Source organism: Lepidochelys kempii, chromosome 3 (assembly GCF_965140285.1).
Source record: "Lepidochelys kempii isolate rLepKem1 chromosome 3, rLepKem1.hap1, whole genome shotgun sequence".
NCBI lineage: Eukaryota > Metazoa > Chordata > Testudines > Cheloniidae > Lepidochelys > Lepidochelys kempii.
This window is the reverse complement of record NC_136382.1, coordinates 77,962,242-77,989,263: the sequence shown is the minus strand read 5'-3', so window position 1 is coordinate 77,989,263 and position 27,022 is coordinate 77,962,242. Positions and strand designations below refer to the sequence as shown.

Here is a 27,022-nt window from a genome sequence, read left to right as displayed (position 1 = left end):
AGGATAAGTTCCTGGGTTAGTGGTTCTGTTGTGTGGTATGTGGTTGTTGGTGAGTATTTGCTTCAGGTTGCAGGGCTGTCTGTAGGCAAGGACTGGCCTGTCTCCCAAGATTTGTGAGAGTGTTGGGTCATCCTTTAGGATAGGTTGTAGATCCTTAATAATGCGTTGGAGGGGTTTTAGTTGGGGGCTGAAGGTGACGGCTAGCGGCGTTCTGTTATTTTCTTTGTTAGGCCTGTCCTGTAGTAGGTAACTTCTGGGAACTCTTCTGGCTCTATCAATCTGTTTCTTTACTTCTGCAGGTGGGTATTGTAGTTGTAAGAAAGCTTGACAGAGATCTTGTAGGTGTTTGTCTCTGTCTGAGGGGTTGGAGCAAATGCGGTTGTATCGCAGAGCTTGGCTGTAGACGATGGATCGTGTGGTGTGGTCAGGGTGAAAGCTGGAGGCATGCAGGTAGGAATAGCGGTCAGTAGGTTTCCGGTATAGGGTGGTGTTTATGTGACCATTGTTTATTAGCACTGTAGTGTCCAGGAAGTGGATCTCTTGTGTGGACTGGACCAGGCTGAGGTTGGTGGTGGGATGGAAATTGTTGAAATCATGGTGGAATTCCTCAAGGGCTTCTTTTCCATGGGTCCAGATGATGAAGATGTCATCAATATAGCGCAAGTAGAGTAGGGGCTTTAGGGGACGAGCTTCAGTTCATTTGTAAATTTGACACCATCAGCTCAGGATTAAACAAAAAGACTGTGAATGGCTCGTCAACTACAAAAGCAGTTTCTCCTCCCTTGGTGTTCACACCTCAACTGCTAGAAGAGGGCCTCATCCTCCCTGATTGAACTAACCTCGTTATCACTAGCCTGATTCTTGCTTGTATATTTATACCTGCCTCTGGAAATTTCCACTACATTCATTTGACGAAGTGAATATTCACCCACGAAAGCTTATGCTCCAATACGTCTGTCAGTCAATAAGGTGCCACAGGACTCTTTGCTGCTTCTAAATCAGGAGTCTCCTGTGCTCAACATCCTTATATCTTTTCTTCTCTACAGTTCCCCACGTCCTCCTAACAATTCCATAGATGACTTGAAATAGTGCCTGAATCCACCCACATTCCAATTTTCACTAGCATGTGAAGGGGTATAAAAAGGGGCAGGGAAGTTGTACTGGGTGTATGAGTGAATAACTGAGGCCTGAGGTTGGCTCAGATGTATGTAGATTTAAGTGGAGTAAGGGGAGGAGTGAGTAGGGGAAGTCAGAGTAGGGAGCAGTATATGGAAGAGAGGGACAATATGGGTGGGGCTAGGAAAAACAGTGTGTAGTGGGGACTAGGGGTAGGAATAAGAGGCAATAAATGCTATGTAAAATATGTGGATGAGAACTGTATATGAGTGGGAATGGAGCTGGGGATGGAGCAGCATGAGGGGTGGGACGTATGTGGGTGGAAACAGAGAATGGTATATCAGAGCAGTATGTGGGGTAGTATACATGTGGGTGGGGTGCAGAGAGCAGTCCATAGGATCAATATGCACGCTGATTTCTGTCTATGCGGGGTAGGGGAATAGCATCGGGTGAGATACACGTGTGTGGCAGTAGGGGATAGCATGAGGGAAAGGGTACATGTGTGGCAGTAGAGGTAGGGCATAGCAGGAGGTAGGGTACTGGTACAGAGGGTCTAGATTAGCACAAGAGTGGCAGTGGGGGTAGCGGATGCCTGGGGTAGGGTACACACATGGCAGTAGGGGTGGGGACAGCAGGGTAGGGGACAGGTGTGGCAGTGGGGATGGGCTAGCGGGGGAAGGGGACAGGTGTGGCAGTGGGAACACAGGATAGCGAGGGGCAGGGGACAGGTGTGGCAGTAGGGATGGGCTAGTGGGGGAAGGGGACAGGTGTGGCAGTGGGGACAGGGGCTAGCAGGGGTTAGGGGACAGGTGTGGCAGTGGGGACAGGGGCTAGAGGGGGGCAAGGGACAGGTGTGGCAGTGGGGACAGGGGATAGCAGGGGCAAGGGACAGGTGGGGCCGTGGGGACGGGGGATAGCGGGGGGCAGGGGACAGGTGTGGCAGTGGGGAAAGGGGCTAGAGGGGGGCAAGGGACAGGTGTGGCAGTGGGGACAGGGGCTAGCTGGGGGCAGGGGACAGTGTTGCAGTGGGGACAGGGCCTAGCGGGGGGGCAGAGGACAGGTGTGGCCATGGAGAAAGGGGCTAGAAGGGGCAAGGGACAGGTGTGGCCGTGGGGACAGGGGCTAGTGGGGGGCAGGGGACAGGTGTGGCAGTGGGGACAGAGGCTAGCGGGGGGCAAGGGACAGGTGTTGCAGTGGGGAAAGGGGCTAGAGGGGGGCAAGGGACAGGTGTGGCAGTGGGGACAGGGGATAGCAGGGGCAAGGGACAGGTGTGGCCGTGGGGACAGGGGCTATCGGGGGGCAGGGAACAGGTGTGGCAGTGGGGACGGGGCTAGCAGGGGGCAGGGGACAGGTGTGGCAGTGGGGAAAGGGGCTAGAGGGGGGCAAGGGACAGGTGTGGCAGTGGGGAAAGGGGATAGCAGGGGCAAGGGACAGGTGTGGCCATGGGGACAGGGGCTAGCGGGGGGTAGGGGATAGGTGTGGCAGTGGGACAGGGGCTAGCGGGGGGGCAGGGGATAGGTGTGGCAGTGGGACAGGGGCTAGCGGGGGGTAGGGGACAGGTGTGGCCGTGGGGACAGGGGCTAGCGGGGGGTAGGGGACAGGCGTGGCGGCGGGGCAGGGGCTAGCGGGGGGTAGGGGATAGGTGTGGCCGTGGGGACGGGGCTAGCGGGGGGCAGGGGACAGGTGTGGCAGTGGGGAAAGGGGCTAGAGGGGGGCAAGGGACAGGTGTGGCAGTGGGGACAGGGGATAGCAGGGACAAGGGACAGGTGTGGCCATGGGGACAGGGGCTAGCGGGGGGTAGGGGACAGGTGTGGCTGTGGGGACAGGGGCTAGCGGGGGGTAGGGGACAGGTGTGGCCGTGGGGACAGGGGCTAGCGGGGGGTAGGGGACAGGCGTGGCGGCGGGGCAGGAGCTAGCGGGGGGTAGGGGACAGGCGTGGCCGTGGGGACGGGGCTAGCGGGGGGTAGGGGACAGGCGTGGCCGTGGGGACAGGGGCTAGCGGGGGGTAGGGGACAGGCGTGGCCGTGGGGACAGGGGCTAGCGGGGGGTAGGGGATAGGCGTGGCCGTGGGGACGGGGCTAGCGGGGGGTAGGGGACAGGCGTGGCCGTGGGGACAGGGGCTAGCGGGGGGTAGGGGACAGGCGTGGCGGCGGGGCAGGGGCTAGCGGGGGGTAGGGGATAGGCGTGGCCGTGGGGACGGGGCTAGCGGGGGGCAGGGGACAGGTGTGGCAGTGGGGAAAGGGGCTAGAGGGGGGCAAGGGACAGGTGTGGCAGTGGGGACAGGGGATAGCAGGGACAAGGGACAGGTGTGGCCATGGGGACAGGGGCTAGCGGGGGGTAGGGGACAGGTGTGGCCGTGGGGACAGGGGCTAGCGGGGGGTAGGGGACAGGTGTGGCCGTGGGGACGGGGCTAGCGGGGGGTAGGGGACAGGCGTGGCCGTGGGGACAGGGGCTAGCGGGGGGTAGGGGACAGGCGTGGCCGTGGGGACAGGGGCTAGCGGGGGGTAGGGGACAGGCGTGGCCGTGGGGACAGGGGCTAGCGGGGGGTAGGGGACAGGCGTGGCGGCGGGGCAGGGGCTAGCGGGGGGTAGGGGATAGGCGTGGCCGTGGGGACGGGGCTAGCGGGGGGCAGGGGACAGGTGTGGCAGTGGGGAAAGGGGCTAGAGGGGGGCAAGGGACAGGTGTGGCAGTGGGGACAGGGGATAGCAGGGACAAGGGACAGGTGTGGCCGTGGGGACAGGGGCTAGCGGGGGGTAGGGGACAGGCGTGGCGGCGGGGCAGGAGCTAGCGGGGGGTAGGGGACAGGCGTGGCCGTGGGGACGGGGCTAGCGGGGGGTAGGGGACAGGCGTGGCCGTGGGGACAGGGGCTAGCGGGGGGTAGGGGACAGGCGTGGCCGTGGGGACAGGGGCTAGCGGGGGGTAGGGGACAGGCGTGGCCGTGGGGACAGGGGCTAGCGGGGGGTAGGGGACAGGCGTGGCCGTGGGGACGGGGCTAGCGGGGGGCAGGGGACAGGCGTGGCCGTGGGGACGGGGCTAGCGGGGGGCAGGGGACAGGCGTGGCCGTGGGGACGGGGCTAGCGGGGGGCAGGGGAGAGGCGTGGCCGTGGGGACGGGGCTAGCGGGGGGTAGGGGACAGGCGTGGCCGTGGGGACGGGGCTAGCGGGGGGTAGGGGACAGGCGTGGCCGTGGGGACAGGGGCTAGCGGGGGGTAGGGGACAGGCGTGGCCGTGGGGACAGGGGCTAGCGGGGGGTAGGGGATAGGCGTGGCCGTGGGGACGGGGCTAGCGGGGGGTAGGGGACAGGCGTGGCCGTGGGGACAGGGGCTAGCGGGGGGTAGGGGACAGGCGTGGCCGTGGGGACAGGGGCTAGCGGGGGGTAGGGGACAGGCGTGGCCGTGGGGACGGGGCTAGCGGGGGGCAGGGGAGAGGCGTGGCCGTGGGGACGGGGCTAGCGGGGGGTAGGGGACAGGTGTGGCCGTGGGGACGGGGCTAGCGGGGGGCAGGGGACAGGCGTGGCGGCGGGGCAGGGGCCAGCGGGGGGCAGGGACAGCGCGGTAGGGGACCGCGGGGCAGTGGGCTTTGGAGAACGCGGCACGCGGCAGGGAGTCCGTGCCCGCGAGTCGGGATCAGCAAGCGGGGCGCTGCGCGTGGGGCGGGGTCAATACGGGGTTAACGTCAGTGCGAAGGGATGAGCCACACCGGGGGGTGGGGGCGTGGCGTCCATCGGGATCTACCCACCGCTCTCGCGCAACTGGCCCCGCCCGCTCTCCCTCGCTTTACGGCCGTGTCACGCCCGGCGCTGTGCTCTTCGCGGCAGCCGGAAGGCAGGTGAGCGGTCGGGATCTCGTCGGCGGGCAGTGCCTACGTGGCCTTGGCTGCTGGGCCCCGCCATGGGTCTCCTCAGCTCGGAGCGGAGACGCGCTGGGGCCGGGTGCCCTGTTCTCCCGCGGGGGGGCGGGCTTTATTCTCCTGCCCAAGGGGGGGGCGCGGGGGGCGCAGCTTTTCCCGGAGCTCGCCCTGCCCTGGGGCCGCCTGGCCGGTGGGGCGCGCTCCCTCCGCAGGGCTGAGTATAACCGGCGTCACCGCCCCTCCCCGTGCCTCAGTTTCCCTAACGGCGCTGTCTCCTCCCCACCCCCCACCGCGGGGGCAGCGGGGATGAGCTTGCCCGGCGTGCGCAGGGTCCGGGGCGCTCTTCGGTGACGCTCCCCGGAGCTTGGGGGCATCGGCATCGGCTCTGTAGCTCCGCAGAGCCGGCAGCGGAGCCCGGCCGCAGCTGTCCCACTGCGTCCGTGTGCCGGGCCCTTCCCGGCTGCTCCATGCCCAGCCGCCGGCACCGGGCTGTCAGTTTCATGTAGCCTGTGCTGGGGCCTTTGCTCTGGGTGTAGCCACGGGTGTCTCGACTGGCTGTTTTCTGTGCGCTTCCAGTGCACCTGGCTTCCAGATTGCTTGCTTGCTTCCCCAGCCGGCACATTTGTGGGGGGTAGGATGTATTGTAGGGACAGTGTCAACGGACAATCATTTGATAACAGTGTCCTTATTAAAATTGTTAACAAGTATGGATTATTGGCCATTAAACATTTTACAAATCCAGCTTACGCTACAGCTCTTACTGTTCTTGTTTCCTTTCTCTTGGCCATGATAAATCAATTAAGTCAGTTTCACTTTCGAAACTGTTGTAACACTTTGGAGTTCTTTGTGTTCTCCTGCTTGGATTTCAAACACTGCTGGGGAATATGCAGGTGGAATTTAAAACAAAATAAAGATTAAAAAAAACTTGGTCAGGTTTTACAAAAGTTCATGAATAAAATTTGTGTGTAATGGTGCTGAAGTCCTGTTGGTCCCAGGATATGAAAAAGAGAAAGTGAGTTTGATGTTCATGGAAGGGACAAATTTACTCAGAGCTCTTCTTCAGGTGTGGGAAAGGTATTTGGCTGTGACACTGAGCACAAGGTGGAACAGATTTTTAAGCATAAAGAGTTAACACATGTTGTTGGAGACTGTTCAAGACCAAGTTGTAATGAGACCTAAAACCAGTGTCTGTTGAGTCTGTGATGTTTAGTGTCCAGCAAAGTTTTTTGAAGGTGCTGGGCACATTTCTTTTGAGGCTGAGGACTGAGAGGTCAAATATGGAGTGATCATTCTATTAAAAGTGTTCATCTACAGGTGATACGGTGTATTTTGCCTTGTGTCATTGTTCTATATGAATTAATTTAAGAATGTATTGTTGTTGTTGGGGCACTTGCTGCATTGGATGAGGTATACCACGTGTTGTGATAGGCATGGGTAGGACCCTTGAAAGATGTGTAGGGGAAGGTGTTGGTTATTGCACCAGTGGAGATATGTGTGCAGCTTTCTTATCTATTATGGCAGGATTTTGTGCTGCTTTGAATTGGTGTATCCTATAATCTTTAAAGACTCATTGATCCTACATGTGACTATCACAACATGTGGTGGAAGTTAACACTTCTGGAGTTGGGCCATTTAAGTTAAGCTATTAACGTATACATGTTTATTACCTTTTGAATATGAGGGACCCTATGCTTGTTACTATTGCTTAAGAAGGTAAAACAAAACACATTAATTTTAATATTTAGGGCTTTTAGCACGTGTTCCTAATTGCTTTGTATGGAATAGAGGTGAGTTTGTAGTTCCTAGCAGATTAAATTGTAGTGGAAATATCACTTCTCTTAAAGCAATATTAGATGCTCTCTTCCTATCTATCTACTTTGATTAAAAAAGCAGTGGTGACATTCTGGAGGAACCTCATCCAGTTCTCAATCAATAGCAGGAGTGAGTCTGTAACATGGGACTTTAACTGTAGAGAATATAAGACAACTAAAAATGTTAGGAGACCAAGCCAAAGTTTTCAGGAGGAGATGGAGGGACCTCTTGGAGACATTAAAGCAGGGTACAGGAGACCCTCAAAGATATGAACACCAGAGTTATGGACTTACCGGTCAACTGGACACCCTGTGGAACCGGAAGTAATCAAGCAGCTGGGGAGACCGAAAAAAGCAAAACAAAACAGCAAATACTGTACTGCATTGGGGCTTTAGTCCTGGGGTTCAGGGCTGCAGCCATGGGGTTGGAGGGAGGGATTGGGGCTTCTGACCCTTAGTAGCAGTGGGGGATCAGGGCTTTAGACCGGGGCAAGCATCAGGACTCGGGGCTTCAGCCCCCCGGCTCTGTTCCCTGCTTGATCCCTGGTGCGCCCTCCACTGGCTGAAACCGGGAGCGAAGCCCTGAGTCCCAGCCCACGCTGTGGGGCAGAAGCCCTGAGCCCCAGTGCTCCCCGCGAGGCTGAAACCGGGAGTGGAGCCATGGGGCTGAAGCCTCAAGCTCCAGTGTTCCCCCAGCTCTAAACTCCAGAGCCCTGGTGTTCCCCCGGGGAAGACACCCTGAGGCCCCCACCTGGAGCCGTGGCACCCTGGGGGTCAGAAACTCCACCCACCCACTCAGAGCCTTGACACCCACACACTTTGTGGCTGCAGCCCCAACTCCCTACGTGGCTGAAGTCCGTAACATCTTGTTCCAAGTTAAAGAACATTTCAGAGTTACGAACAATCTCCATTCCTGAAGTGTCCGTAACTCTGAGGTTCTACTGTACTTGCATGTTTTGGAAAGAATATATGGGTTACTGCCTTCTGTCTGAATCAGTTGAATATTGTCAACTGAACATCATGTTCTAATAATAATATTAAATATCATGGAATTTTCTTTCAAGGCAAACAACAAATGATGGTGCCTATTTGTGTTTTAAAATATCTCTGACTTAAGTGCAGAAAAGGGGAATGGACTTTTTCACAACCAACATTGTAGAGGTAATGGGAAACTACATGCAGGGCAATTCTGAAGATCTCGTCAGTGGTTTCAGAACAATCACCATTTATGTCAGCCTCTTATAAATTTTAAGGAGTTGTTCTTGGAATATAGATACCAGATTCCATTGTGCATTGAACCCCTTTCTAATTTGCTTTAAGTGCTCTAACTCTTTAAGGTTCATTGTTACATCATAAATTGCTGCCAGAGAAGTGCTTTTTGCGAGTAGGTGAACATTTGAAATAGTACATTTATTGATATTTAATTAAATTCCATGTAATTAGTAAAACGTCTGAATTAGCTAAAAGGAATGACAAAGAATGAAGAACACTTATAAACAGCTAAAAAAAATCCACTTGCACAGAACAAATGGAAGATTTTCCCTGGATGAGTGCCAACAACTGCAGATTTTAAGTTTTCATTTAAAAAAAAATTTTTTTAACCTTCTGAGGTTAAACTTGTCAACTGTTTTTCCTACACATTTGTACTCTTGAAATGTTAAAATAAGAGCCACCACTTTTGTTCTTCATACGGTATTGTCTGCTGAATAGTTGCAGTGTAAACTCGCATAAGGTAATCAATATTATTTCAGAGAAATATTGACTTCATTGTTGATGCTAATGCACTGTGCAGAGAGAAGGGCCGAGTAGTATTACGTTTTGACTTCAGTACATGTGTTTTTATTTAAAGAATACATTGGTTGATTAACATATCAAATTGCTGAGAACAACTTATTTTATTTCACCAATTGGGACTACATTTACCAAGCAATGTGCCCCAAATGTATGGATGTTTAGAAAGTTTCTGAAGTAGTAGTGACGTATTGTTAGAGAAGTACTGAACACAATTTAATGTAAAAACAATGAGGAGTCCTTGTGGCACCTTAGAGACTAACAAATTCCTGTGTAGCTGTACAATATGAAAAAAACGGCTTGGACTAACACATCATGGAAAATCCTAAAAATATTATAACCACTTCTTGTTTGGCAGATTGCCAGAAATAATACCGGAAAGAATGTTGTAACTGGAAATTGGAATTAATATCACTGAATACCAAAGTATTAACTGATAAATGCACTTCTTAATAAGCTTTTTTGGCTAGTAAGCTCCATAGAACTAAAGTTTACATGACATGCATCAAAATGCATTTTAGATTTCGGAATGCATACAATCTATTTCATGTAACACAACAAAAATACACAGTACTCAAATTTAATAAAATCTTAAATTGCATTTGTAATATTGAGGGACTACTGTCCTTTTGAGTACAGTTAATTCGTTGATTAATTGTACTTCCTAATATAATTTGAGTAGAAATGGAAATACTTTTTTAAAATTGCTGGAAAACTACATTACACCAAATAATAACATAGACATTCTCCTGGTAAATTGCTTTTGGTAAGTGTTCTGTTAAACACTTTTTAACCAGCATGTTTTCATTGAACATCAAAATGGCCTTTTAAGTCAGGCAAAGAAAAAAACCCCACTCCATTCCAGAGATATGTATCCTATTACAAAGCAATTTGAGATAACACCTACTAACGTACAGTGCAAGCTGGTTTGAAATGAGCTATTTGTGTAGTCTGATCAGTCCTCTTTGAACTGGTATCTGTCAGTTTGATTCAGCCATTTATTACAGTCTTGCAGGCCAAACCTCCCCATAGCAACTGCCATTGGAGCCACCCAGTCTGGTTGCCTTTCTGCTAGCCCCTGGCGTAGTCTTTCATGTTCTGTGGTGCAGTGTGTGAAACCTGCAATTCTGTCTTTTAGAGTAAATATTCCCTCTTGGTTTTCAGAGGTATAATGCCCTCTTAGGTGTACAGAGTAGAGGAAGGATGGGGTGGTGGTTGGGTGTTAGTTGGAGATGTGGAAGGTTCAATTTCCTGCTCTTCCACAGACTTCCGGTGTGACCTTGGGCAAGTGACTTGGGCCTGGTCTAAGCTATGAAGTTTAGCTGGCATACTCTGGCTAGGAGTGTGGAGAAAATTGCACCCTTAGATGAGGTAGCTCAGCTGGCAGAACCCCTATTGTAGATACACACATGCCAACAAAGAGGTTTCTATTGGCATTGTTAATGTTGTTAAGGGAGATGATGTAGCTATGCAGGTGGAGGAACTTCTGCTGGCTTATGTTGTGTCAACACTAGGGGGCTCTGCCAGCATAGTTATGTTGGCCAAGGCTCTATAGTGTAGACTAGTGGTTCTCATCCTTTCCAGACTACTGTACCTCTTTCAGGAGTCTGCTTTGTCTTGAGTACCCCAAGTTTCACCTCACAAAATCAGACATAAAAATACAAAATTGTCACAGCACACTATATAGCTGAAAAATTGATTACTTTCTCATTTTTACCATATAATTATATACGTATTATACTTGCATTTCAATGTGATACTTGAGTCTCTCTTTTATTGTGAGCTTTGTCTGAAGCCTGAGTACCAGACCGCTGGGCTGAAACGTGTAACTTAGCTTTTGTGGGGCACCCTGAGCAGTTGTCCTGCTTGCCACTCTTAATGTCAGCCCTGCACTTGCGACTCCCCTAAACCTGTCCTATGCTCCCCCTTGGAGCTGCAACCCCGAAGTTGAGAAACACTGATCTTGAATACCCCCGGAAGACCTCTGAGTACCCCAAGGGGCACATGTACCCCTGGTTGAGAATTACTGGTGTAGACAAGCCTTTAGTCTTTCTGTGCGTCAGTTCTGCAACTGTAACATGGGGATATTACTTCCCTGCCTCACTGGGGTGTTGTGAAGATAAAGACACAAAAGACTTTGTGGTGGTCTCATACTACAGTAATGGGGGCTGAATAAGTACAGAAGATATTTCCTTGTACTGTGGTGCACTCATAAAAATATACCCCTACCTTTCTGAAAATTATTATATCTCGTATGGAGAGTAGTATTAAATTCTTGCTGGAATTTTTCTAATTGTGAAATAGGTAAGTGTTAAGGAAGGAGCATACATCAGTCAATGCAAAATACACTTTGACACACAGAAATAGCCTTTGGGCTTGAAAGTTGAAAGTACATGCATTCCAAGGGGGCATCAATAAATGTCTAACATGCACTTCAAACATTTACAACTGAAAATTATTGATCTGACTGAGATCCCAAGGGGCCATTTCTCCCTTAGTGTCTCAGCCATTCATAGTAAATCTAGACATTACCCTTTTCCTGGAATGACTTTATTTCCTACATTTAGCAACTGTGATCAAAATATAGTGAAACCTTCTTATATGAGAAATTATACAGGTATCTTTAAAATGTTCTCATGAGCATATTGCCAGTGACACAGGCAAACTGCCCAGGAGGAGAGTGCAACAGCTGGTGGATTTGTTTCCAGTTAGCACCCATTGGAATGTTTAAAAGAAAGCTGCACTTCCTTTCAGTACAAAGAACAGTAAATCAGTGCTAATTTTAAGTAGTCTTAAATATAATACAAAATAATGAAATAGGAAGTTGCCATTTTGCCAGTCAGCTGGCATGTTATGTGTTGAAGGTGCTGCTCAGCCTGTCAGTGCCATAAAACAAGAGGAGACAAGGGGACTTTAACTTAGTCTGTTTATAATTTTGGAAATCAGCATATATACAGCATGCTTGCAAATATTGTTTAAACCTATTTCCGATTAACAAGTGCTTCTGGTAAATAATTGCTTCTGGTCTTCAGCCTGTTGCGTGTCCATCTGTTAAGCAGCATTGCTAGTGGTTCCTTTGTCACAAACTGTCAGAATGGATTACTTGGTAGTATGTAACAGTAAAATAACAGTGTTGAGAGATATTAGAATCTCTGGGTCTTAGGGCACATGCACATGTTACAGCCCTTGGGCTTTTTAACACTGGGAGATGTCGTTTATGCAGGCAGTTGCATATAAGTAGGGCCCCACCAAATTCAGGGTCCATTCTGATCAATTTCATGGCCATAAAATTTGAAAATTTCACGTTTCAGATGTTTAAACCTGAAATTTCAGTGTGTTGTAACCGTGGTGGCCCTGACCCAAAAGGGGGCACAGAGGGGGTTGCAAACCTATTGTCGGGGGGTCATGGGATTGCCTTCTGTGCTGTCTTCAGAGCTTCCTGTAGCTGCAGGAGCTTCCCGGAGGTGGAGATGAGTCTGATCTCCCCTTTGCTGCTGGGAGTGCCCCAGTCAGGGAATCCTAGCTGCTGGGCCAGCAAGAGACCGGACTTGTCTTTCCCCTGCATGGCTGCTCTCGGGTGGGAGATCAGACCCACCTCCATGTACCTATTTGTGCTGCAGGAAGCTCAGAGGCTGTTCTCCTCCCCGAGAGCAGCCATGCAGGAGAAGAACAAGTCCTGTCGCTCCCCAGCCCAGCTGGGACTAGCAGCTAGGAGCCCCTGTTTGGGGCACTCCCAGCAGCAAGGGAGAGATTGGAGCACAAGCCTCCTCTGGCTGCAGGAACTTCTGGGGTTTCTGCCGAGCACCGGATATTCCTGCAGCAGGGGGAGGTACCCGGAGGTGGGTATGATCCTCCTACCCCTTCCGCCACTCAGAGTGGCCGTGCAGGGGAAGGACAAGTAACTCCTAGGAGCTTGGGGGAGATAAGATTTCAAGAGCTTATTTCACGTTCCGTGACACATTTTTCATGGCTGTGAAATTGGTAGGGCCCTAGATATAAGGCTTCCTGTTTCCTGAACAGTGGGTGATACAGGAGAGACACAGGTCAGTGAATGGATCTCTTTAACGTTCTCAGGCCTTCTGCCTGATAGGTATACCTTCCTGGAGCAGCCTGGGGAAGGCTATGAAGCTCTGGAATAAGGGCTGTAGGGATGATGCAGTCCTGGATATAAGGGTGAAAACGAGTCCCTGTGGGTTGGCAAGACTGTGTTCAGTTGCATTTGTTTTGAATCTGTTAGAGCCCTGAAACGGAAACTGGAGAAATGTACTACTGTGTGGACTGTGATTTCACCTCCCCCACCAGATGAAATGGTATTTCTTAACATCTTGAAGATTGTATGTAGGTTTGTTACAGTGTGCTAATTCTGAATGGCTTAACAACTTCAGCTAAAGCGAGCTGAAAATCATGCTATATTTAACTGGGAAGGTAAATTTCCCTAGATTTGCAACAAATTCTCTTGAATACCATGTGACCTTGATGACTTAATGTGTTCTTTGAGGGTTTGATCTAACTTTCAGTGAAATCAATGGAAGGAGTTACACTTACTTCAGCATTTGTCTTGATATTTAGGGTATTGGAATCGTCTCTATCTAGCATTGCAAATACAGTTAGTAAGAAAGCTAAAATGAGATTAGTCCTTTCTGAGAAAAGCAACTCCATGCAAAGTCACAGAAAAAAGCGTCTGATCAGCTTTGTTTTCAAACATGCACCTGTGCTATTATACTGCTTTTAATGTTGGATGATTACTTCCCATTTCCATTTTCTCCCTTTTAAGCATTACAAGACACAAATGTTTTTTTTTGCTAATTTAAGACGACTAGTTGAAATACTCAGAAGAATAGTAATTTTGTTTATAATCTATTAAATAAATCATTAAGAGGAGGGATGTATGTTTTTCATTGTTGACATTTTGTCTTCTCACTGGTCATGGGTCAATGCTCAAAAACGTTTCCTAGTCCTGAAAGCATTTGTAATATGCTGTTGAGGTATTTCTGGTAATAGCAGTTTTTATAAAACATCACATCTTTTAAAAATAACACACCTTTCCTAACATACTTTGCTGCTTTCCCTATTTCAATTCTGACATTATTGTAGCAGCTGGCATATCATGAACTGAGATTACTGTCATATGCCATTCGAAACTGGTGTTTGAAGCGCTTAACAAATTACAGTGACATCATTGTTGTTTTAGCTCTAGCTGCTCTTGTTATGAGAGCCTTTGAAAAATCATTTTGGAATTGCTGGGTCTGGGTCAGGAGAAAGTAAGAGAGCAATCAGGATGTGCCTTTAAGGCCAGGCAACTTGCTGGGTACAGAAACAATTTCTATAAATTACTGTACTGAGAAGCAGAGATTTTATACGCAGTGGACCGAGAGGGCTGCAGTGAATAGAGCTCCAGATCTGGCGTTTTACTTTAGTCATCACCTTAGTTCGGTGGGGATATACTTGTGAATCTGGTGATTGATTTTAAGATGCCAGAATAAGATCTGGCTAGCTAAAGACTTTTGTTTCCTGTCTTTCAAAAGGTTTGGGGTGGGGCAGTAGACCCCCCGCCCCCAACCACTCAGTTTCCTTTTGGAGAGGTTTCAGAGGGGTAGCCATGTTAGTCTGTATCAGTAAAAACAATGAGGAGTCCCTGGGGCACCTTAGAGACTAACAGATTTATTTGAGCATATTAGACTAAATTTGTTAGTCTCTTAAGGTGCCACAAGGACTCCTTGTTGCTTTTCGAGAGGATTACAGATCTGATTGCAAAGACCAACCACAGCACTGGAGGAAAAAGTGCCCTTGAAGACACAAATGCCTAGAGAGGAAGGATGGCCAGTGGATATGGTATTAGCCTAAGACTTTGGAGATCTCTGCTCTACCTCAAACTCCTTGTGTGATTTTGAGCAAAACACTTGGGCTGTGTCTACACTAAGCACTACAGTGGCACTGCTGCAGCGATACCACTGCAGTGTAGACACTTGCTGCAGTGAAAGAAGGGGTTTTTTCATTGCTGTAGTAAATCCATCTCTGTGACAGTGGTAGCTAAGTCAACGGACAGATTCTTTTGTCGATCTGGCAGTGTCCTCTGGGGCTTACGTTAGCTTAACTACGTCTTTCAGGGGTTTGCATTTTTCATACTCCTGAGTGAAGTAGCTAGGTCGACCTAAGTTTTAGGCGTAGACCAGGCCTTATCCTTTTTGCATGCCCATTTCCTCATCTGTAAGAATCGGGTTAATAGTACTTCTGTACTGCACAGGGTGTAGTGAGAATATATAATGTGAGGTGCTTAGATATGACAATGCCAAAGGCTATAAAAGTACCCAAGATAGGTAGAATGTGAATATAGTCGTTAAAATTAAAGGAGCGGATAAAAATTCAGTTGATGAATAATAAAACTTAAAAGAAGTGCAGCTTTGGAAGCTAAATAAAGTTTATTTAGCTGAACTACCCAACCTCAAGCGTAGGGTGTTGAGTGGGCTTGAGCTCAGGTGGTAAGCCTGAATCTCTGCTGGAGCCACAGCATCCACACAAGCTGTTTTTTGTATGCTAGCGTGAGTCTGTCTACCCAGGCTTGGGAGCTGTGCTCCCAGCTGCAGTGTAGACATACTCTAAGTGCTTTTGACACTGCTCCAGAATTGACTAGAGCAAGTCCTGGAACTCAGATCAGTGTAGCTATTTCTCATTCACCCACTTTCATGTTGCAGCACTAGAATTCCATGAAAAGATGAAAAGAGGAGGTAATTTATTCTTCCTTTAAAAAAAAAAAAAAAAAAAAAAAAGCTGGACTATTTCACTTGAAAATAAACTGGGTTGTGTGTGTTTGTCATGTGAGTTTACTGTTTTTAGATGGGATTGTTTTGGGAATATTGGTTTATGAAAGCAAAGATCCTGTATATATTTGTCAGATCTTTCTCTTTTTAGTCCTGAAGGCTTATGGCTATCAGTGTGGAGCATCAATTTGTCTTCCATGTGTGAAGAGAATCCTAAGAGAAGGCTATCACTCCTTTATCTTGAATTCAGTCATGGGTTTTCCCCATTCCACTCATCCCCATGCCAAATGGCAAGGCTTAGTGAGAGATGTCTTAGAAATATAGTTCTGTTCTGGGACCTCACAATTTTATCAGTTCTTTCCTGGAATCCTATCACAGTGCTCAAAGGACACATATTTGAGCCACTTTAAGTTATTCAGCGCTACTTAAAAATTCATATTCTGGAAAAAAGCTTTCTTTTAAACTTAAGTGATTATCTCTTGTGGCTTACAGGCCTACATGAGGATGAGACTGTTTTAAAAAATGAAAAAAAATTGAAAGGAGTAGTGAGTTTTGTGTTCGTGTTGTGTGTGTTTTAAAAAGGAGCACACACATAGTGGGAGTATTGTCAGTCATAGGATAGATACAGCCTGGGTAACGAGCACATACTTCCCCTCCCTCCTTTTTAGTGCAGAGCTGGAAATATTGCTGTAGCTTATTATAGTAATATGTTCGTGATATTCAGTGCTGTGATGGCGTTTTTAAAATCTGTGATGCTCTCCAAAAGTTTTAATTAATTCTTGGCTATTCCCATGGTACTGTCACAAAGATGTGTGTTTTGGTGGTGATTTTTTATTATCTGAACAACTGTTTACTATGAAGTAGACTGAGAAAACCAGTATTCTCTTTAAAAAGTGCTTGAGACTTTACAATAACCTGTTTTGATATATATACACACATAAAATTGTGCCTATTCCATGCCTTGGGCACACCTGAAGATCATCACTCAGAAGAAGTGGCCCCAAGACTGAACTCAAGTGGCAAACTGTGGGCACACACCACCTTGTTATTTTTGCCATCTCATCTGGTTGCTTTGTTCAGCCTATCAGTTATTTCAGGTTGTTTTCTGAACTGCCTTCGTTCCATGTATAGTAGTCCAATAGTAGTCACTGGCTGTAATACATAGTTTTGGACAGTGTGTCAAGTTCTGTTTCAGAATATACATATTTGCATAACCTCTTAATAGTGTGAGAAGTGAAATATCAAGGGCAGCAAGAGGACTGAATAGCTCAGGGTATGGGGGAGGGGAATACAAAGTAATTTTTCACTTCAAGGTTACAGGTTTCAGTCTGATTTATGGGAAATGACCAGATATTGCCCCATAAAGCAGGTGTTTGCTAGTTTATGTGAAATGTTTTGAGTGCCTATCATTTAAACAAGCTTATGATTGGCCTAATCTAAAAAACCCCATCGTAGTTAGGATATGTTTCCCACTCTCAGAAAGCCAGGCTGCGGGGGACCATCCAGTGTGGAAGATGCCTGCTGGTGGAATCTCTCAGAAAGCAGGTGGGAAAGCTACAGGAGGAGGTGGCTAGGCTGAGGAGCATCTGTGCCCATAAGGAATTCCTCGAGAGCAGTCACATGGAAACATCCAAGGCCGAGGAAGCTATCCAGCTACAGAGGACTGTTGTCACACCACCAGGGGAGAAGGATATGGCTCTGTCTCAAAGGGGACACTGGCTTCTGGTTACTTCTGGCAGCAGGCAGTGCTCCACCCCTACTCCCAACCCACCCACCATGGTGATGGAAAACAGATGTGCTGCCCTGGCAGTGAGTGATGAGGAATCACCCAGAAAAGTGGAGGAGGAGAAGCCATGTACCCCCACAGCTGGGAGGATCGCAGCCACCACACCCAGGAGGAAATATAGGGTAGTGGTGTTTGGTGACTCTCTTCTGAGTGGGACGGAGGCACCCATCTGTTGCCCTAATATGGCATCCTGGGAGGTATGTTTCCTGCCAGGGGCCTGTATCTGAGACATTACGGAGAGGTTGTCGAGGATCGTCTGGCCCTCTGAGTACTACCCAGTGATACTCATCCATTTGAGCACTAATGATACTGCAAGGTCTGATCCTCAGCAGATCAGAACTGACTACAGGGCTCTGGGAGTAAGGGTGAAGGAGATGGGAGTGCAGGTGGTGGTCTCTTCAATCCTTCCAGTAAAGGGTAGGGGCCCAGGCAGAGACAGATGTATCCTGGAGGTGAATGCCTGGCTGCGTGGATGGTGTTGCCAGGAGAGGTTTGGCTTTCTTGACCACAGGATGCTGTTCCAAGAAGGACTGCTAAGCAGAGATGGGGTTCACCTATCATGGAAGGGGAAGAATGTATTTGGATACAGACTGGCTAATCTAGTGAGGAGGGCTTTAAAACTAGGTTCGAAGGGGGCAGGTGACCAAAGCCCACAGATAAGCCAAAACATGGAGACCTGGGAGAAGGGTCAGAATTTGGGGGAACATGGGCTGTTATAGCAGGGATAAGGAAGACAGAACTAATGGGGGGAATCAAATCAGTATCTTAGATGTCTCTATAGTAATGCAAGATGTATGGGGAATAAGCAGGAAGAATTTGAAATGCCAGTAAACAAACACAACTATGACATAGTTGTCGTCACAGAACTTGATGGGATAATATGCATGATTGGAATATTGGTGTAGAAGGGTACAGCTTTCTCAGGAAGGACAGGCAGGGAAAAAAGGGAGGAGGTGTTGCTTTATATATTAAAGATGTATACACTTGAACTGACGTTGAGATGGAAATAGGAGACCGACTTGTTGAAAGTCTCTGGGTAAGGATAAAAGGGGTGAAAAACAAGGGTGATGTCATGATAGGGGTCTACTACAGATCACCTAACCAGGAAGAAGAGGTGGCTGAGACTTTTTAAAAACAACTAACAAAAGCATCCAGAGCACAGGACTCGATGGTGATGAGGGACTTCAACTACTCAGACATTGGTTGGGAAAATAACATAGCAGGGCACAGGATATCCAACAAGTTCTTGAAATGTATTGGAGACAGTTTGTTTTTATTTCAGAAGGTGGAGAAAGCTACTGGGGAGGGGCTGTACTAGATTTGATTTTGACTAATATGGAGGAACTGGTTGAGAATGTGAAAGTGGAAGGCAGCTTGGGTGAAAGTGATCATGAAATCTACATGATTTCAGGACAGGACTACAGGACAGGCCTAACAAAGAAAATAACAGAACGCCACTAGCCGTCACCTTCAGCCCCCAACTAAAACCCCTCCAACGCATTATTAAGGATCTACAACCTATCCTAAAGGATGACCCAACACTCTCACAAGTCTTGGGAGACAGGCCAGTCCTTGCCTACAGACAGCCCCGCAACCTGAAGCAAATACTCACCAACAACCACATACCACACAACAGAACCACTAACCCAGGAACTTATCCTTGCAACAAAGCCCGTTGCCAATTGTGCCCACATATCTATTCAGGGGACACCATCACAGGGCCTAATAACATCAGCCACACTATCAGAGGCTCGTTCACCTGCACATCCACCAATGTGATCTATGCCATCATGTGCCAGCAATGCCCCTCTGCCATGTACATTGGTCAAACTGGACAGTCTCTACGTAAAAGAATAAATGGACACAAATCAGATGTCAAGAATTATAACATTCATAAACCAGTCGGAGAACACTTCAATCTCTCTGGTCACGCAATCACAGACATGAAGGTCGCTATCTTAAAACAAAAAAACTTCAAATCCAGACTCCAGCGAGAAACTGCTGAATTGGAATTCATTTGCAAATTGGATACTATTAATTTAGGCTTAAATAGAGACTGGGAGTGGCTAAGTCATTATGCAAGGTAGCCTGTTTCCTCTTGTTTTTTCCTACCCCCCCCCCCCCCCAGATGTTCTGGTTTAACTTGGATTTAAACCTGGAGAATGGTCAGTTTAGATGAGCTATTACCAGCAGGAGAGTGAGTTTGTGTGTGTATGGGGGTGGGGGGGATGTGAGAAAACCTTGATCTATGCAGGAAATAGCCCGACTTGATTATGTAAAGAGTTGTCACTTTGGATGGGTTAGCACCAGCAGGAGAGTGAATTTGTGTGGGGGGGTGGAGGGTGAGAAAACCTGGATTTGTGCTGGAAATGGCCCACCTGTTGATCACTTTAGATAAGCTATTACCAGCAGGACAGTGGGGTGGGAGGAGGTATTGTTTCATGATTTCTGTGTGTATATAAAGTCTGCTGCAGTTTCCACGGTAAACATCTGATGAAGTGAGCTGTAGCTCACGAAAGCTCATGCTCAAATAAATTGGTTAGTCTCTAAGGTGCCACAAGTACTCCTTTTCTTTTTGCGAATACAGACTAACACGGCTGTTCCTCTGAAACATGAAATGATCATGATTCTAAGGAATGGTAGGAGGGAGAACAGCAAAATAAAGACAGTGGATTTCAAAAAAGCAGACTTGAGCAAACTCAGGGAGTTGGTAGGTAAGATCCCATGGGAAGCAAGTCTAAGGGAAAAAACAATTGAAGACAGCTGGCAGTTTTTCAAAGAGACATTATTAAGGGCAGAAGAGCAAACTATCCCACTGTGTAGGAAAGATAGGAAGTATGGCAAGAGATCACCCTGGCTTACTAAGAGATCTTCTATGATCTAAAAATCAAGAGTCCTACAAAAAGTGCAAACTAGGTCAAATTACAAAGGATGAATATAAACAAATAACACAAGTATGTAGGGACAAAATTAGAAAGGCCAAGGCACAAAATTAGATTAGCTAGAGACATAAAGGGTAACAAGAAAATATTCTACAAATACATTAGAAGCAAGAGGAAGAGCAAGGACAGGGTAGGCTCATTACTCAATGAGAGGGGGAAGACAACAACAGAAAACGTGGAAATAGCAGAAGTGCTTATTTAGGGTTAAATCCTGGCCCCATTGAAATCAGTTTTAAAGCCTCTCTTCCTTAACTTCACTGGAGCCAGGCTTTCACCATTAGGCTAGGTCTACACTACAGACCTACACAGTAAAATTGGAAATTAAATATGTTTAGAATTATCACAAATAAGATAAACAAAAAGCTTGACTTGTAGCATAATCCTTGATTTTCTGTTCTTAACTCAAAATCACTTTAGGGTGCGTCATGTCATGTTTTGCAATAGCTAGGACAGTGGGACTGAGTTGACGTAGTCTAAACTCTACCTGTGAATTGCCTTGCTTTACACTTAATTTCATCTATTTGTGTTGTAATCTTAATATTTAGGAGAGGCTCATCATTTTCAAGTAAAGAAAGACTTGAATTTACCATAACTTACCTGCAAGTTTTTCACGCACTGAAATATAAATATGCATTTTTAATGTTTAAGAAATTGTTTCAATTTACACTGTATTAATTGTCTATACTGGTCAAATAGTTTGCCTTCTGTGGTTCAGAAATACACAAGAGTCAAAAATACAGTTTTCCATAGACTGAGACACACGAGTAGGGGCAAAGGAGGAAAGTGCTATTTGAGGAAAAGGCAGAAGTGGGAGGGAAATAAAGATGAAAATTTGATCCACTATAATGAAATCTACCTGAATTTCATTTTTCTTTAAGGATAATAGCCTGATAAAATTATGGTCCAGGCTTACCTTTAAATCAGCAAAGCCTGACAGGTTTCCTGCCTGGTGCTGATCGTAGTTAAGATTGTAATCTTCTGTTGTGGCTTCCCCCCTTCTTAAAAATTTTCAAAGGAAAAATCACATGTATTTTAAAAATAAGTATAGTAAAATTTAAAGTACTCAGACTTCATCTGTACATTTCACAGAGCTTTACAAAGCTCCCTGAATCCCTTGTTTTACAGATATAGAAAATCAAGTGTTGAGTAGGTAAGTGACTTTTTTGTGGTAACATAACAAATTAAGGAACAAGTTTCAGTTCCTTGTCATAAAGCATGCTGCCTCCAGTAACATTAAGATTTAAAATGTGTAACAGAATATGTAGTCAACTTCATGTCAAATGGTGACTTTTAAACAAAGTAATTGAAACCAGTTGTTTCTTCACTTAATATTATTATTTGTTACAGTAGCACCCAGAAGCCTCATTCAGCATGGGGTTCTCCGTGCTTGTCACTGTACAAACATAAAATAAAACAGTAACTGTCTGAAAGAGCTTAAAATTTAAAATGTGAATTTTACTCTTGCATCTTTATAAGTGAGTCCTCCAGAATAAGGTTAAATTACTGATACCTGCACAACACCTGACCAGTGACTAACTTGTCAATAAGCTTTGACTTGTTTTGGAGGCTGTCTGGAGGGAAACTTAACTATCCTTATAAGTCTATATGTTAGATGGTGTCAGAGAGACCGTAGAATTAAGACTGTTTCCCAAAGTCCTTGGGAGGGGAAGGACTGCATGATGAAGAGAGAGAGAATACATTCATCTATCAGTTGTTCTGCAGAATCTCAGCATTTATTTATTTTTTTAAGAAAGCTTTGTGCAGGAAATGGCCCAACTTTATTATCATGCACATTGTGTAAAGAGTTGTCACTTTGGATGGGCTATCACCAGCAGGAGAGTGAATCTGTGTGGGGGGGTGGAGGGTGAGAAAGCCTGGATTTGTGCTGAAAATGGCCCACCTGATGATCACTTTAGATAAGCTATTACCAGCTGGACAGTGGGGTGGGAGGAGGTATTTTTTCATATTCTCTGTGTATATATAAAGTCTGCTACAGTTTCCACGGCATGCATCCGATGAAGTGAGCTGTAGCTCACGAAAGCTCATGCTCAAATAAATTGGTTAGTCTCTAAGGTGCCACAAGTACTCCTGACCTTTAACTGTTCATTATAGCATGTAAGAATAAGAAAGGAGAGAGAGCATCATATTGCAAAGATGGACAACTCCATTTTCCAAAGTGCGGAAGTAGTGTGAAGGACTAGTTAGGGATTTGTGTGTGGAAGGTGAAAATGTTAAGATGGCATCACCCAACTGTCAAGCTGTCCTGCAGTGGCTCAAGAGCAGGAGTACCATCCAAAGGGCAGACTGTCAAGAACCTTGGCACAAACCCCAAATTGGCTGAGCGCTCTATACTTAGATTTCATTAACCAATTATCAAGTGTAAACTCCTCAGGCACTAACAGCCTAAATAAGGAGTACCCTTGGGTAATCTGTCTTGCCACCCAGGTAAGCTTATGTTTGTGGTAGGTGGTCCCTTATACCAAGTATCACAGTAATATTCAGGTTACTCCCAGTCCCAAAGGACCAGTCACTTCCACAGGTTACAGAGTAGCAGCCGTGTTAGTCTGTATTTGCAAAAAGAAAAGGAATACTTGTGGCACCTTAGAGACTAACAAATTTATTTGAGCATAATTACAACTACAATACCCACCTACTGAAGCGAAGAAACAGATTGACAGAGCCAGAAGAGTACCCAGAAGTCACCTACTACAGGACAGGCCCAACAAAGAAAATAACAGAACGCCACTAGCCATCACCTTCAGCTCCCAACTAAAACCTTTCCAACTCATCATCAAGGATCTACAACCTATCCTGAAGGACGACCCATCATTCTCACAAATCTTGGGAGACAGGCCAGTCCTTGCTTACAGACGCCCCCCTCCCCCAACCTGAAGCAAATACTCACCAGCAGCCCCACACCACACAACAGAACCACTAACCCAGGAACCTATCCTTGCAACAAAGCCCGTTGCCAACTGTGTCCACATGTCTATTCTGCAGACACCATCATAGGGCCTAATCACATCAGCCACACTATCAGAGGCTCATTCACCTGCACATTTACCAATGTGATATATGCCATCATGTGCCAGCAATGCCCCCCTGCCATGTACATTGGTGAAACTGGACAGTCTCTACGTAAAAGAATAAATGGACACAAATCAGTCGTCAAGAATTACAACGTCCAAAAACCAGTTGGAGAACTCTTCAATCTCTCTGGTCACTCGATTAGAGACCTAAAAGTTGCAATTCTTCAAAAACTTTGAAAACAGACTCCAAGGAGAGACTGCTGAATTAGAATTAATTTGCAAACTGGATACAATTAACTTAGGCTTGAATAGAGACTGGGAGTGGATGGGTCATTGCACAAAGTAAAACTATTTCCCCATGTTTATTCTCTCCCCGCCCCCCCCGTTCTTCAGACGTTCTTGTCAACTGCCAGAAATGGCCCACCTTGATTATCACTACATTATTTCTCCCCCCCGCCCCCACTCTCCTGCTGGTAATAGCTCACCTTAAGTGATCACTCTGGTTACAGTGTGTATGGTAACATCCATTGTTTCATGTTCTCTATGTATATAAATCTCCTCACTGTATTTTCCACTGAATGCATCCGATGAAGTGAGCTGTAGCTCACAAAAGCTTATGCTCAAATAAATTTGTTAGTCTCTAAGGTGCCATAAGTACTCCTTTTCTTTTTTCCACAGGTAAGTAGCACTTTAGATCTACAGCAAAGCCAAATCCTATAGCCAATCCTTTAATAAACTATCTAGAGAGTGATTATATAGGAAAAGGAAATGAGTTATTTACAAAGTTCGCAGAGGTACACATACACAAATGAGTTCTAGTCTTAAATTTCAAAAGTAATAGAAACTTCTATAATAAGCAAGCTCTTTGTGTCCTTTAGGGCTAACCCGGGCTAAGCACTGGACATCTTTTGCTTATGCCTAGTGATCCTTGTCCCATAAAGTCCACACAGCATAAAGATCCAGTTCCTCCTGTTATTTCTTTTTCCCTTTCCACTTCAAATTGCAAACTCTGTTGATGGGTAAGTCTCATCACATCTCCATGGAGGTGAGGAGAGTAAACAACAAAGTATTTTGTCCCTTTTAATGTTTCACTCTAGTCCATCTGGTATGGTTGGGCCTTCCTTGTCAGACAGTAGCGTAACAACTTCTGTTGGAGACTAATATTTCACACTAATCATTCTCTCCTGTCTGGTGACTTACACAGTTATAAAGGCTTACAATACAAATGGTTAAATATTACAGTACAGTATGGGATACAGATGTTATATGTGAGATTAATGTATGCAAGAACTTAAAGCATTCAATAAAGTATAAACACTAAGCACATTTTTATTCCTCTAATACCTATTTTAATAATACTAATACACAGGTGAGTCAGACTGGCTGACCAGCTAGGTATTTGTAAGTGTTCAGTGGAGACATGGGGATCTTGGCATGAGTTGGCACCTGGTCTGCCAGTGTCACACTAACACATGGTGAGGATGGGATGGGAGGCTGAGGGGTACAATGGGTTAATAGAATAATAGAATATCAGGATTGGAAGGGACCTCAGGAGGTCATCTAGTCCAACCCCTGCTCAAAGCAGGACCAATCCCCAATTAAATCATCCCAGCCAGGGCTTTGTCAAGCCTGACCTTAAAAATATCTAAGGAAGGACATTCCATCACCTCCCTAGGTAACGCATTCCAGTGTTTCACCCCCCTCCTAGTGAAAAAGTTTTTCCTAATATCCAACCTAAATCTCCCCCACTGCAACTTGAGACCATTACTCCTTATTCTGTCATCTGGTACCACTGAGAACAGTCTAGATCCATCCTCTTTGGAACCCCCTTTCAGGTAGTTGAAAGCAGCTATCAAATCCCCCCTCATTCTTCTCTTCCGTAGACTAAACATCCCCAGTTCCCTCAGCCTCTCCTCATGACCCATGTGTTCCAGACCCCTAATCATTTTTGTTGCCCTCCGCTGGACTCTTTCCAATTTTTCCAAATCCTTCTTGTAGTGTGGGGCCCAAAACTGGACACAGTACTCCAGATGAGGCCTCACCAGTGTCGAATAGAGGGGAATGATCACGTCCCTCAATTTGCTGGCAATGCCCCTACTTATGCATCCCAAAATGCCATTGGCCTTCTTGGCAACAAGGGCACATTGCTGACTCCTATCCAGCTTCTCGTCCACTGTAACCCCTAGGTCCTTTTCTGCAGAACTGCTGCCGAGCCATTCGGTCCCTAATCTGTAGTGGTGTATGGGATTCTTCCATCCTAAGTGCAGGACTCTGCACTTGTCCTTGTTGAACTTCATCAGAATTCTTTTGGCCCAATCCTCCAATTTGTCTAGGGCCCTCTGTATCCTATTCCTACCCTCCAGCGTATCTACCTCTCCTACCAGTTTAGTGTCATCTGCAAACTTGCTGAGGGTGCAATCCACACCATCCTCCAGATCATTTATGAAGATATTGAACAAGACCGGCCCCAGGACCGACCCTTGGGGCACTCCACTTGATACCGGCTGCCAACTAGACATGGAGCCATTGATCGCTATGTGTTGAACCCGACGATCTAGCCAGCTTTCTATCCACCTTATAGTCCATTCATCCAGCCCATACTTCTTTAACTTGCTGGCAAGAATACTGTGGGAGACCATGTCAAAAGCTTTGCTAAAGTCAAGGAACAACATGTCCACTGCTTTCCCTTCATCCACAGAGCTAGTTATCTTGTCATAGAAGGCAATTAGATTAATCAGGCATGACTTGCCCTTGGTGAATCCATGCTGACTGTTCCTGATCACTTCACTTTCCTCTTGTGTAAGTGCTTCAGAATTGATTCCTTGAGGACCTGCTGCCTGATTTTTCCAGGGACTGAGGTGAGGCTGACTGGCCTGTAGTTCCCACGATCCTCCTCCTTCCCTCTTTTAAAGATGGGCACTACATTAGCCTTTTTCCAGTCGTCTGGGACTTCCCCTGATCGCCATGAGTTTTCAAAGATAATGGCCAATGGCTCTGCAATCACATCCGCTAGCTCCTTTAGCACTTTCGGATGCAACAGGTTTATTTTTCTGAAGTGGGCACTCAGTTTTTTTTCAAAAGTTTGGGGAAACACTGGTTGTTAGCTAATGTATGGTATTTGTAATGATGGTTTTAGTGATGAGAATACCTTTTCACTAGGAGCTATGTTGAGATGACTAATTTATGTAAGTCACTAAACATCTAACAGATTATATCTTTTGGTGGCCTCGGCCAGGGTTTGAATTAGAGGTGAAAGGCTCTTCCTCATTTCCAGTGTCTTATGCTTTCATTGCTCTTAACTAATTTCATACTTGGAATTTGTGCAAGGTTGATGAGTTAGGGCACATCCCAAAATAGTGTTTTTCATCGAACTTGTTTGTTGCCTGAAATACTAGTTGGCCGAGGGAGGAGAGACCTTATAGTGAATTTGATGGCATTTCTCCTTTTGTCTGTAATGTGATAATTTTTGAACATTACACTTGGATTTACTTTCAGACTGAACTGTAAGACTGATGACAAAAATGTAGATGAAGCTGTAAAACATTGATGAATGTTAAGGAGACTTGGAAAACTACCAGTACCAAAAGAAAAGTACTATTTATTATTGCAAGATAATGCACGACTAATAAAAATAATGCAAATTCACTTTATCACTCTTGCTGCTCTGTTTCTAGACTATTTTTTAAATAAAGTTTTTTAAAAAAATCTGAATGGCTCTTTAAACATGTTTGGAAGGATTGTTGTGTGCAGACTATTAGATCAGTGGTAGCATTAATAGAATTTTAAAAGCAAATCTAAAACAATATCCATCTCTTATGACTAGTAATTGTGGTTGCAGGCATTGGATTGAAGGAGCTTGAAGATGGGATTATAAAATGGGGAATTTAAATATATAGATATGAATCCACACATCACATTGTAAATGCTCCTTCAATCCAATG

General features: G+C 46.4%; 1 protein-coding gene across 8 annotated transcripts in view; it reads left to right on the top strand.

The window, feature by feature from the left end:
- Nucleotides 1-4,849: 4,849 nt before the first annotated feature.
- ASCC3 (activating signal cointegrator 1 complex subunit 3) overlaps nucleotides 4,850-27,022 on the top strand; it is a 508,218-nt gene continuing 486,045 nt past the window's right edge. For all 8 annotated transcript variants that reach the window (XM_073336864.2, XM_073336863.2, XM_073336866.2 and 5 more), the window contains exon 1: nucleotides 4,850-4,943. The gene's annotated coding sequence lies outside the window, so the exon portion shown is untranslated. The remainder of the gene's footprint in view (nucleotides 4,944-27,022) is intronic.